Below are 13,144 nucleotides of genomic sequence, written 5' to 3'. Positions count from 1 at the left end.
GCCAGAAGAACATTAGGATACCGCAGTGAAATTGACCTTTGACCTTTTGGATACAACTCTCAAAATCGGTCACAAACAACACATAACTTCTTGATTTATGGCAGAAGAAATTGGGACACACTGACGGAAGGATAATGCGCAATGATAACGCCTGCAGTTCATGGCTGTCGCTGGCATGGACATAATAAAAACAGTTATTTGATAGCGAGAGAAAAGAGGCATCACTAACCAATTTCTTAACCGATTTCTGCAGCTGCTTAATACAGATCGACAGCTGAGCCAAGCTGTGGACTTCTCCTAGGGCTTGGTGCCACAAGCTCATCCCAGGAGTCACCTCCTCCTCACTGCCCTGAGGGACACAGAGTTGAAATATGGTGATTGGTGATAAAGTAAGGACCCGAAATCCTATCTGAGCACATACTGGAGAAATAGTCTTGAAATGAATCTGGGATATTTGTATTTGTATGAGCTGTAAGTAGACAAACGTAGACAAACGACAAACCTTGGCTTTTTCCAGCTCCAATTGTTTGACCTGGGGTTTCCTCTTACGGTTCTCGTCCAACTTCTGTTGCTTCAGTTTGTCTTTCTCCTGCAGCCAAGAGATCGTATCATTCCCGACGATATTGATATTGGTAATATAAAAACACAAACTAGGAACTAAATTACCACAGTGTTGAATAATCAAAAAAAGAAAATTTCCCAGAGATTTAAAACCCCAAATTAATTTATAATATTTTTAAATGATATATTGGGCATTCATTCGTTAGAGAGAATCTTCAAGTTATTCAAATCATCTGAGAGAAAAACACTCACCTGTTGCTTCAGCATAGAAACTTGAACTCGTTTCATCTCCTTTTCCTTTGGCAGAAAGAACAGATCATTTAGAAACCAAAATATGTTTCACACTAATTCTTATATTATATACATAATTATAAACACATCCCATCCAGCAGCAGCCTGAAAAGTTTTTGAGGTATCTTAGTTTTGCTGGTTGAGCTAATCTGAAAATAAAAATGCCCTAATTAACAGGAGGTGGTATTTTAATCATAGTCATAAACTAAGGTAAGAAACATCTGCTTTGCACTAACAAATAGAACAAAAGTTCAAGTTCAGGTGACTTTATAAAACATTATAAATAATTAAATAAAATTATAGCAAGGGTCCATTTACTAGGACTAAGAAGGCATAATGCATTGCTAAATACATAATAAATGGGGCCAAAAGATTAACTGGCTGACAAGGCAGATTCTGTAAGATGTGACAACAGAAGCAACAGTGAAAAACACAATTTGCTCATAAACATCAGTTATTGACCTTTTTTCGTTTTTCAGCCTCCAATTTTTTGGCATTGGCTGCCTCTTCCTCTTTCTTTTGTTTGGCCTGTGAATGCAAAAAGTTCAAGAAACAGAGTTGGCTGATACACTCATTAAATAAGTACAGTATGTCCATAACAGAAAAGACAAATTAACATTTAACCGGAGCAACAATGTTTGATTAATGAATCAACCGATCATTTCCTTGATTAGCGGTATAATATGAAACAAACGTGAACAAATTCTTAAAAGGAATATTTAAGTGTTATACTTAACATTTTGTATAATTTTGGTATGAGTTCGCTTAATGATGTCAATAGAAAATATTCGACCCAAATCTGAATAGAGCAAGTGTCTCACTGGTAATATCAGATGTAACACATTGACACTCGGAGTGAGGAGATGATCCCTCCCATTAAAACTCAAACACAAAATGACAGCTGTTTCTGCAAAAACTTTCAGGACCAACCTCAAGAATCTGCTTTTCACGGAGTTCTTTCCTCAGTTTCATTTCTTGAGCGTGCTTGATCTTCCTCTGGTAAAAGGAAGAGGGCAAGATCAAATTAATTAACTGGTAAGTCATGCATGTTATAGAGAGGAAGACGGGAGCAGGGTGTGGGGTGAGGAAGCACAGTGGGACTATGCAAATCAGGATTGTGCAGCATTTTGAAGGATAGCAACTTCCTTGTGGTATTTCAGAGCAGTTCAACTGTTTTCATTTTAAAACATAGAGAGTGCACAAATTCTGAAGATGCAACAGCTCATAGTTGGGAAGATCTGCACGGAAAATTAAACAGAGGATGCAAAGAAAGATCCTTACCTCTCCTTCGAGAAGCTTCTTCTGGTCCCTCTTTTTTTGCCTCTCCTCCTCAGCCTTTATGGCTAGAAAACACAAACATGTTACGTTCACACACACAATCTGATCCAATGTTAGAGAAGAGTCTGACGAGACTGTGGCTGTTTACCTTTCCGCCTCCTGGCCTCCTTGGTTGACTGCGCCACGGCCTGTGCCTCCAGTTTCCACCTCAATAAGGTCTTGGCTACCAGTCGAGCCATTTCTGAAACATGATGGGATATAAACCTTGCTCAATGTGCTTAATGTTTAAGGGCGCCTCTTTAAAGGTGGCTTGTACAAGGCGGGCAACTCTTACAACTTGATTTTGTGGTGCTGACACCAAAACGTCCACAAGTGACATTGTTTGAAAAAATGTTTTTTAAAGTAAACTCTATTGTAGCAGAGCTGGGAACATCTTAAAGTGATCTCACATATATGTGCAGGTGGCCAGATAATTCTCATGAAAAAAAGTAAATCAAACAACCGACAAAAGTGAAAATTTAAGATTCAGCTGGTTTTACCTATTTTACAGGTGACACTGAAACATTTCAAAGATATACACTGACCTTCATCCAGTGGTTCGCCGGGCAGCTCGGCATTGTTCAGGTCCTGGAAGTTATCCATCTGTTGATGTGAGGGCTCCTCTGTGTCTGAAGATAAGGGGGATTTTGGTGAAGAGAAGACGGGTTGAAGTCCCAAAGATGCAAGAAATGCAAGTTTGGCTGGGGTATCCTCATCCACCTCCATGCTATGGGTGCTCATGATTGAGGTCAGTGTTGACATTTTTCTGAAATTCACCATGACTTCATCCACTGTGCAAGAGTATTTATTAAAACAGGTGCCTTTAATCATTCCTATGATGTCAAGAGATCTCAAAGGAACAGCCTATTGTCTTTAAAGCCATCAAAGGCAAAGTATCCTAAGATCCTTTATAATTCTCCTGTTGTTCTATATTGTTGTTTTTATATTGTTGTTTGTACAGTGCACCAACCACACAAAGACAATTTCTTGTATGTGCAAATATACATGGCAATAAAATTAATTCTGATTCTGATTCTGATTCTGATAAGATGTTTGTCATTATTTTTATATTTGTAAATTAATGCAGCAACCTACCTGTTTGTTGCAACCAATTGTAACTTGGGGCAGTTTCCTCATAGGCCTTGCAAAGTTTCAGCTTTGTGTTGTTTTAATGGTGCAGAACCAAGAATAATTGGCCAATAAACTAAAGACTGGTCACCTGCGCTGTCTCATTAGCAGGCTGTGTATTTTAAGATCTTTCATGTCATAAAGCAGTATGATGTAGCCAGTGATTCTGGATTACCACACAAACGCATAATGCACCCGGCAGCTATTATTGGAAGCTATGTATATTTATTAGACTGAGAACACTCAGTGTCAGTCCGCCATCCATATAACTGATACATCTCATAATTGCATCATTCAAACGAGCCTCCGATTTACCATTGACAGAGTCTTTTCATCTCTTCACTTTTCTCTCCTGCTATATTTCACTTCACCCTCTAGCCAGGAAAAAGAAGAGGAAAGAAGAGTCAGCTTTGCGTTTTACTACAACACCATTATATTACCACCGCTATCAGTTTGCTATTCTGGCAAAATCACAAAACATAGCCTGCACTGTGAAGCTAAACTATTAACTGAAGGTCATAAATATTTAAAAGAAAAGGACAATAAATGGCATTTGCGCAGCTCAACCTCTCTCTTTTTTACACACAAAGAAAATACAGGATCAAACGATGATCCATATTAAACATGTCAATCCCCATTCCATAAATTTCCTCCCCCTCATTTAAGTGACAATCATGTAACTGCAAATTATTGATAACACGCTCAATGCCAGCACAATCTAAAAAGGTGTATATACACATATACTGAAAATTACAAATCTGAAATTATAAAATTATTAACCCAATTAAATTAACTCAGATAATTGATTTGAATTATCTGAGTTAACACTTATGTGTTTATTCGAATGGCATATGATGAACTATCTCTTCCCTAACAAGTCTTCAGAATTCTTCATTCGTGTTCTCTTTTTTCTCTTTTACATTGAAGCGCTACGGAAATAATAAAAACATTAAGTTATGTACTTATATAGTTATATAAAGGTAGCAACTATATAGTTTTTAAGTGGCATTCTAATGTGTAATTAACCACAACATATCAAATATATTATTTATTTTTAATCGTCTTAATAATTAATAAACGTTACACCCAGTTACTGTAACAAGGTCAAATGCGAAAACATAAGGGTTACATTGACACAAATGTACTGTAATACTGGGTATTATTACTTTATTTTGTAACTTGTCGAAAAACACTATTTTGAAATAATAATCTAATGTGACTAACTTTCTAACTTTCTGCCAAATTTGGTAAGAATTTGAGCATGTTAAAGCCCCCCAAAAAACAATTAATTTGCCTGAATAATAATAATTATAATCATCTCAATTCAATAGGGCCTCCAACTGTCAGTGCTCGGGCCCTAATTCAGAGGAAATGTTTTATTCCATATGTCCCTTCCACTGACCGGTGCCTACATTACCCTCAACTCTACCGCAGATGGTCTGGTTTGTGTGTGAGCATGTTCTGCTTGTCACAGCTAATGAGGACCGATGAGGAGCGGACTGCAGAGACCTGGTGGGCTCACTTTCCTCAAACCCCATTCCCTCAGATTTTGGTTGTTTTAAACTAATTGTCTTCAGCCTCAGTGCTGACTCACATTGTGAACCTCCCTCTGGAGCAATGACTGTATACAAAGATCCACATCTATACAGCACTGTTGTAGTACCGTAGTTGTCATGGGATGGAGAGTTAATCTCAGCTGAAATTGAATGGTGTTTTTATAACATCAAATAACTAATTAATACCAAACTTAATATGAATAAAATATGAATACCTGAACATGCATCATTGTGATAAAATGCAGAAACCATCGTTTAGAAAACTTCTTCTTAGATGCCACATCCATTAGCACGGAGGAGGCAGAAATGATGACCAATACTGCAGCCAGGCAGCAGGAGGCGATGCATTTGCAATAGTACTTTCCAATACCTGTATCCATTCACTGATGAATGAATTCATTTTAGAAAAAATAACCCTCCTCACTTCCTGACCCTATCATATACAGTATATTCCTTGTTGGCTTGTTCAAACTGGGTTAAATATTCAAACACCAAGACTCCAAGTTGTTAGGCAATGTTCAATCAAATGGAATTATTCAAAATGTCTTGTGCGTCATTTTAAATACATCTCTTCAAAAAGTCAAGCCTGTCATATTCAGTATATTTTAGCAGTTTGGTTTTCAAAGCAAGAATTTAAATTTGAACAATGCTTGTCAGCACAGAGGGAACAGCACTGAAGAGGTGGGTAAGGGGAGTTTTGAAGGTTAAGAGGAAAAAGCAAGAGTTGATTTTGGTTATGAATGATTCAATTTAATGTCATCTACGCGCGGGGTCAGTGCAAAAACTAAAAAATCTCTACTAAATTAATCCTAGTGGTACCTTTGGAGGCAGATGCATAGATTTTCTGCTTAAATTTTGAGAAATACCCTGTTGAATCTTGTTCTGCAAACCAACCATAACCAAGATGAATAAAATGTTGGTTGTGCAACTTACCCCGAAAAGCTCGCTTTGGAACTGTTTGCCCTGAAGAAACAGTCCCAGTGAAAATACTGTATTAGTAGAAGAGGTGAAGTGGTCCATTGTACAGTTCAATAGGTGATCTGCCCACAGAGTCAAGGCTGGGCAAACAAGATTACCTAAAACACAAAAGGCATCAAGACTAAGTGTAAAAGAAACACAAGACTATATAAAAACATTTAAATAGAAAAAAAGAGTGATTATATAATTTAACAAAAGGCAGTGAAATAGAAACATCTTCAGCCTTGACTTCTAGCCTGGTTCCTGACTGTTAGTTATTTGTCCTTACATCCAAAGACAATCACTTAAGTCCAATTATTAACTGTGCACGTGTTAATAAGGTTTTGTTATAAGAGAAATGCAAGGTATTGCGTTGTTATGAGCTGGTATAGCTAACAATGGCTAGCTGTAATGTAATGTAATAATAATAATATAATGTAATATAATATAGCTGGCTAACGTAAACATTGTTCTGGGGCAACTGGAACACTATCAACTGGGATTATTCGGGTGTAACGTTGAGGTTTAATGGACTGCAGCATAAGACCTCAAATCTGTCACTGACCATGTTTAAGTGGATATTTTGTCTGTTATTTAACATATTTGGTACAAAATCGTTTAGTGTTGGCATGCCTATATTGTGGGGTTGTGACAATACCAAAAAGTTGTAGTTGATACAGATACCAGGAAATTGCCACGATCTTCGATACCCAATTCGATACCACAGCAAAAACGAAACCATAAATCTCATTTGCTTCAACACACACTCCTTTAAGTAATAAATAAAAAGAAAAGACTATTAAAACACTGCGTTGCGTCACAATCTGTGGGAAGAACTTCTGTTCTGTCCGCAGGAGTGTGTGTATGTGAGTGTCTGTTCGTCTCTGTCGCTGTTTAAATACGTGTCTCATAAACTCCAAAGCGGATCAAATTTACACAAAGTAAACCCTAAGCACCAAACGCTCCCAATAACCTCTTACAAGTGATGCTGTCCACCGTCATCATGTGAAGTCAGCACAGGTATGGAGCCATTATTGTAAAAAAACTATTGACAAATGTGAGTCTCAATCCGTCTGTAATCAGATTTATGAATGTGTTAAAAGTAATCTTTAAATATGTTTTCAGAATCCGTGTGTGTGTAATTGGATTAGAAAATGTGTAAAGAAAATATCTTCAAATATGTATTTGCTGAAAACTCTAGTATTTAGCTTCAAGGGCTGTCACACCAAACTCCATTCACGAGTCTCTGGATTCCAACGCACATCTGTGGATCGTAGTTCTGGTCGGAGCCTTTGAACGGTTTTCACTTTTGTCAGTCTCTCCGTCCGTCTTGCAGGATGTTCATCTGGGCGCGGCCGGGTTTATTGGGCTCAGCACAGCTGTGTTATCTATGGGGCCATTATTGTTGTGAGGTTTCGGCAAACGAAGGCTCTGCGCTCCGGCTGCGTTTATCGCTTTTCCGACCTAACTGCTGTCTGTGGTCTGACAAGCCGTACATTTATCAAGCTCAGTGCAACATAAATACCACTGTTTCCCTGGTTTTGTCCAAAGCAGGCTGGAAAAGCCACAGACACCCGGACACATGATCAATGCTGTGGATCTGACTGTTCTCCTAGTTTTCTAAATTGTTTCTGAAATGTTTTATTTGAACACAAGTTCAGAGGCTACGGACGCAAGAAGATTTGTTAGCTTTTCAACTATCGCGAAAAAGCTAGTGTGTAATTATTGCTTATAGTGATTACATCAGAGAAAACGGTCACATTTATTATTTTTGAATTAAAATGGTAAGCATGCCCATGACTCACAGCAAGATGGTTCTTAGTTCAAACCAGAGGCCAACCGGAGTCTTTCTGTGGAGTTTGCATACATGCGTGGGTTTTCTCTAGGTACGCCAGCTTTCTCCCACTGTAATAAAACAGGAAGCTTAGGTTAACTGGAGACCCTAAATTGCCCAAAGGTGAGAAATTTGTGTTAGTGGTTGATTTTCTTCATATGTTGGCCGTACGAGATAATGGCGACCCGGATAGAGCCTCTCACTCAATGTCAGCTGGGATTGGATCGCCAAAATTGCCCATGTGGACCTGATAATAATCCCCAGAATGCATCATAAAAGCAGTGAGAATTTGCAATCTTTAAAAGCAGTAAGAATAGACTGGAAGTGACATTGCTACATTTCCTCTTCTACACCACCAAAATATCTTCAATATGAAATCAACAATACAGAGCTTCCACAGTGAGCAAAAGAAGTAGTATAATAATAACAACAATAAAAACATATTTTGAAAGAGTTAAACCTCTCTATATATATGTAGAGTTTTTCTAACGAAAACAATATGCTTGTTGCATTGTTATTCCCAGTTTTGAAGAGAATTGGGGACTGAGAAACTGGCTGTTATTTCGGCGAGTGATCAAAATATGTAAGAACTGTTCCATAAGGAATAGTGCAATATCTTGAATGGATCTTTTGGTTTGCTAAAGTAGATCAGTGGGAGAGAAAAAAAAAAAAAACCTTCCCGAAGCGAAGCAGCAGATAACAGAGAATTCCATTAAATGACCCCTTATTAATCACATCTCTCATGTCAATTTTGCTGAACAAGCGCATCATCTCATGGTGTTCTCCTTTGTGAAATGAGGACTCTAGCAGTTACAGTATTTCAGCACTTGTTCATTTCTGTAATCGTGGCAACATTTGATATTTTTCTCATTTGGGTAAACTGGGTTGAAAAACTGTGATGTTGGCAGCTCTATGGTGTTGTTTATAGAACACAAGCAAGCAACTAAATTAACAGGTAAGTCTCATTCAGGCCTTGTCAACGCTGCTGCAGATTTTCCATTCAGACGACCTTTGTTTACAAATGACCTCTGTCCAGATGAGAACACAAAACAAACACGCAAACAAGCATGTGGGACCAGTAGGTGGCGATAAGGTCATCATCAACGATCTGTCAAATACCAGAGAATAACATTGTGATCACGCCTATTGGGCTTATTCATTTTTAGGGCATGCCCAGTTCATCATTCAGCACCTGGACTAAGGAACCTATGCCAGGACAGTGTTTATGGACTTCAGCTCTGCATTCAACACCATGATCCCTAATCTGCTCCAGGACAAGCTCTCACAGCTGAGCGTGCCTGACTCCATCTGCAGGTGGATCACAGACTTCCTGTCTGATATGAGGCAGCGTGACCAAGCCGATGAGGCCGGCTGCTGCTGGCCTCATCAATAAGGCCTGGGACTGTTTGACTGAACTGCACTGATGTCCCTGCCTGCGACTGTGACACTTTGACACCTTACAAACAACAATAACTGTACATTTTGCACAATCCCTCTTAGTTAAAGTATTTTTTCTTTTGCTTATACTATATTTTGAAATTTTATATAAAATTTTAGTTTCCTATTTTTATATTTTCTATATTTATACTGGCACAAATACACCACAGCAAATTCCTTGTATGTGTAAACTTCCTTGGCAATAAAACACGATTCTGATTCAGATTCTCTGTTTAACATGTACTGAAATCGGAGATCTAAAAAATCTGGAAGGAGTTTGTACAAATCTCTCTTTTTGACACTTAAGTCCCATTTTGCTTGTGAACTCGGATGTGTTTCTACCCATCTTTATTCAAGAGCATGTTTCAGTTTGTGAGTCGGACATTTTGCGTTCATGTTCAGATTTTGTCATGCTCTCACTCAAAACCCTGCGCTCTCACTCAGATAAAGCCTGCTTGTGCTTAGTTTTCCTATGCTCCAGCTTCAACTCTTCTCACGCTCATGCTGCTTCTGTAAGAATGTGAAATGATTACTCTCTGATTTTTCCTCTGCTCTCTGATGTTTTTTCTCTCCTCCTGGATTTGTTGTGCAACAAGCCTGTCAAAATTCCACGGCCAATAGAATAACAGGTGTAGTGATTTAAATTGAAAATGTCCCCCTGGAGCTACAGCACAGGAAATCTAAACACAAGCAGGGTAAATTTGAGTAAGAGTAATGAAATGTATGAAGCCCCAGTGCTATGATAATAATATATATGCAAGCAAACTTAATTGTGATAGCTGCTACTGGTGAACTTCAAAAGCAAACATGAGCTGCACAATTTAAACTAGATCTGTAAACTACCTAACTCCGGCAGGACGCTATAGATCACAAGAAACTTCAATATAGCTTTCTCTAGTGGGAGCCACTGTAAACCAGGGTGACTTTGAATGATGGGGGTGTATTGGTACAAATCCCATTACAGATTGATACCATACAGTGATATGTACAACAACAGGGGCGGCCAACCATATGCTACTCCTGCAAAATTCTGCAGGTTTTCATTCCACCCGATCAACTCAGCATGCAACTTCACTGATGAGCTCTTCCCCTCTACATCAAGGCCTCCTAATTAGTGTGTCTTTTGGATCCAATAAAAAACTTTTGAGTGTTGTTGGCTAAACTTGAATGGTCTCAAATGAGGGTAAAGAAGAATTTGGGTTTGTGAAATGATGTTGACAAATAATCTCATATTTCCGGTTCTTGGTCGCTTAAAGTTTTTTCTACTCGTAAACAAAGTTAAACTCGCCATGCAGTATTTATAGAGCAAAAACAAAAGGTAAAAGTTACAACCTTAGACCAGACACTATCAAAAGGGAAAAAAGTTAATCTATAAACAAATAAGAAATAAAGGCAATACAAGAAATCCTGGAAATCAATCAAATTAAAGCTCATACATTTGTGCAACAATGTTTGGCAGTGTTGGAAAACATGTATTGTTTGTTTTACGGTGATTCTCCTGTAGCTCGGCATAATCTCCAATTTGTTTAAATTTCTTCCTGCTGTGAGCAGCTTCCCATTTCCTATCTATATGCATTTCATTGTAGAACGCTGGGTCCATTAGCAGCACCCTCAGAACTTGTGAGTGCATATTTAATACTGTATGCATACTGATAAATTCCAATATAAATAATTTAGCCTCTTTAGTGAAAAAGCAGAACAAACTCAAAACCGAACAGACAGAAAGAAGCGCTAAGTGTTATAGAATTGGGACACAGCTCATGACACATATCACTGATGTCTGTCCACGTCACAGCTTTAGAAACATAGCACTGTCATATTATCACTTTCAAGTCAATACATTAAACATGCTGGTTATTGGTAATTGATCAGAACTCATTTGTAGCCCATTTACCTTGGATGACCCTGACCTGGATGACAATCTTTGCACACATGCAACATTCTCTGTTGCCTGAGGGGAGTCCTGTGCTGCATGGCTGCTTAGTGCTCTGCTACAGTATGTTCACCAACTTATTCTCAACATTTTCCCTTTGTCATTTGGTGCTGGGCTATGAATTAATGTGACACTGAGCTGGGTCGTGATTATCTGTTGGTTCCACACATTACACTAAGACATCTGGGCCATAGTTAAAGTAAACATATTGATGAGGGCATCTTAAAGGTCCTTCATACTTTAGTTAAACACGCCTTTCTAACAGTGGAGATTTAAGCATACACAGTCATTTCAATTGCACTTGAGTGGCAATCCCAGTGATGTGGTCCATTGGTTTGTTAACTTTGAACGTTGAAGCCTTGAGTGGGGTATTTTGCAACTGGTGGACTCGCCCTCTGCTGGTCATTCAAGAGGAAATAGGTGTCAAGCACTTCCTTCCGTCCACATTGGCTTCACTTTCTGGAATTGGTGTTAACATCCATGTGTATAATTAGTCTGATTCCACTGTAGAATGTGATATAAGACGACAAACACAGCAAGGGGGAGTAATTCAACGGCAGAGATATTTATAGAGCTGAATCAATGTCTGTTTTAGAGGGTGCGTAGGAACAATTGGAAAGATGTTGACGCTGTTACACATCACGTCCAGGAACACAACAAGCCTACGTCCTGTGCATGATGCCGGCTTCTTTGGTTCAGTGTAACCATGCAGAGGTAGCAGTATTAGGGTTGTTTTTATAGGTACTCACGATTTATGTGTCCATTTGGGGTGCGCTGTTGTGCATGTCTTAAGAAATGAATGCTACAAACCTGTAAGATACAGTACTCACATAAAAGTTAGGGACATTACGTGATCCCCAGTGTCACCATGTTTTTATTTCAGAATGGAAAGAAGCAAGAATATGTATAAAAGATGCTTTTGACTAATCCCTGCAGGAAAAGCACAAGTGTAACTAATAACATAATAAATGGCTTAATTTAATTCAACTGGGCCAGTTTATCAGGACAGAGAGCCAACATGCATCGGTGCTAGGACTGGAACATCCAAAGCAGCAGCGATTCACGTTATTTCTTATGCCTCTGTACGACTCAAACATGTCCACTGTAAAATGAGTCAGTCTGGGAAATCACAGGTGAATTTATTTGCATTTATAGCAGCTGCATTCCAGTCAGGTGCACCAGCTCCAGGGTCCCAATACTGTACATGTTGACTCACTGCCAGAGGCTCTGTGTAACACATGAATGGAACTGAGCTGCCAATAATGTAATTAGTTCCACCTGTGATTTTCCGTGCGAGGACAAGTCACAACATTATCTTAGGAGAGGCCTGTAAACAATGTGCTTTGATACCTGGGTTTATTTCTTTTTTTCACCAGTCGACTGGAAACAAAGATAGACGACACGAAAGCTCCCTTAAATTGCACTGAGGAGAATTACATATCATTTTCATTTTTCCCCCCCTGGGATCTCAGTATATTTTTTTCATGGCCCCATAAACATAAACCCTGCCTCATCCATGTTATTGTATGGGCAATCTTGAAACCCATTGGCCAGCGTCAGATGATGAATTAGCCTCTTGGGTCAGCGGCCAATATTTGGGGGATTCTGGTGTGGCAGCAGATTCTCGGGCCAAGAGTCGGTCTTCTGTTCCCTGTACACAACAACAGTCCTACCAGTTTCTTTTATCACGCAAGTCAAACACAAACAAGAAACACAAACAGTTACACTTTTCTAAGTGTTTAAGGTGCAGACTACATTTTGGCTAACCTCTATTAACAGCTATCTACATATGAATCCAGATAAATGTTGTATGTCCAAGTGTTCATCTTCCCAGGAAGTTTGGTGAGTTATTTCATTCAATGGAAAATCGGGTGAAATGTCATGATTGACAGCTTAGTCTGACACACGATTGATGTGTGTTGATAACCCGGCTCCATCCCCCGAAAGTTACTGAGCATACTCTGTCTTGGATGGCGCCATTGGCACAAGATGGGGTTGTTTGTTTCTGGGATATTTTGGCTTCATTTCTGGATATTGGGAGGAAGGGGAGAAGCGTTGTCCAGCGTTAATTAACAATCTATGATATTGTACATGTTGACTCACTGCCACTGGCTCATTGTAGCACATGAT

This window comes from Platichthys flesus, chromosome 14 (assembly GCF_949316205.1).
Source record: "Platichthys flesus chromosome 14, fPlaFle2.1, whole genome shotgun sequence".
Lineage (NCBI taxonomy): Eukaryota > Metazoa > Chordata > Actinopteri > Pleuronectiformes > Pleuronectidae > Platichthys > Platichthys flesus.
The sequence above is the reverse complement of the archived record's forward strand: the minus strand, read 5'-3'. Positions refer to the sequence as shown.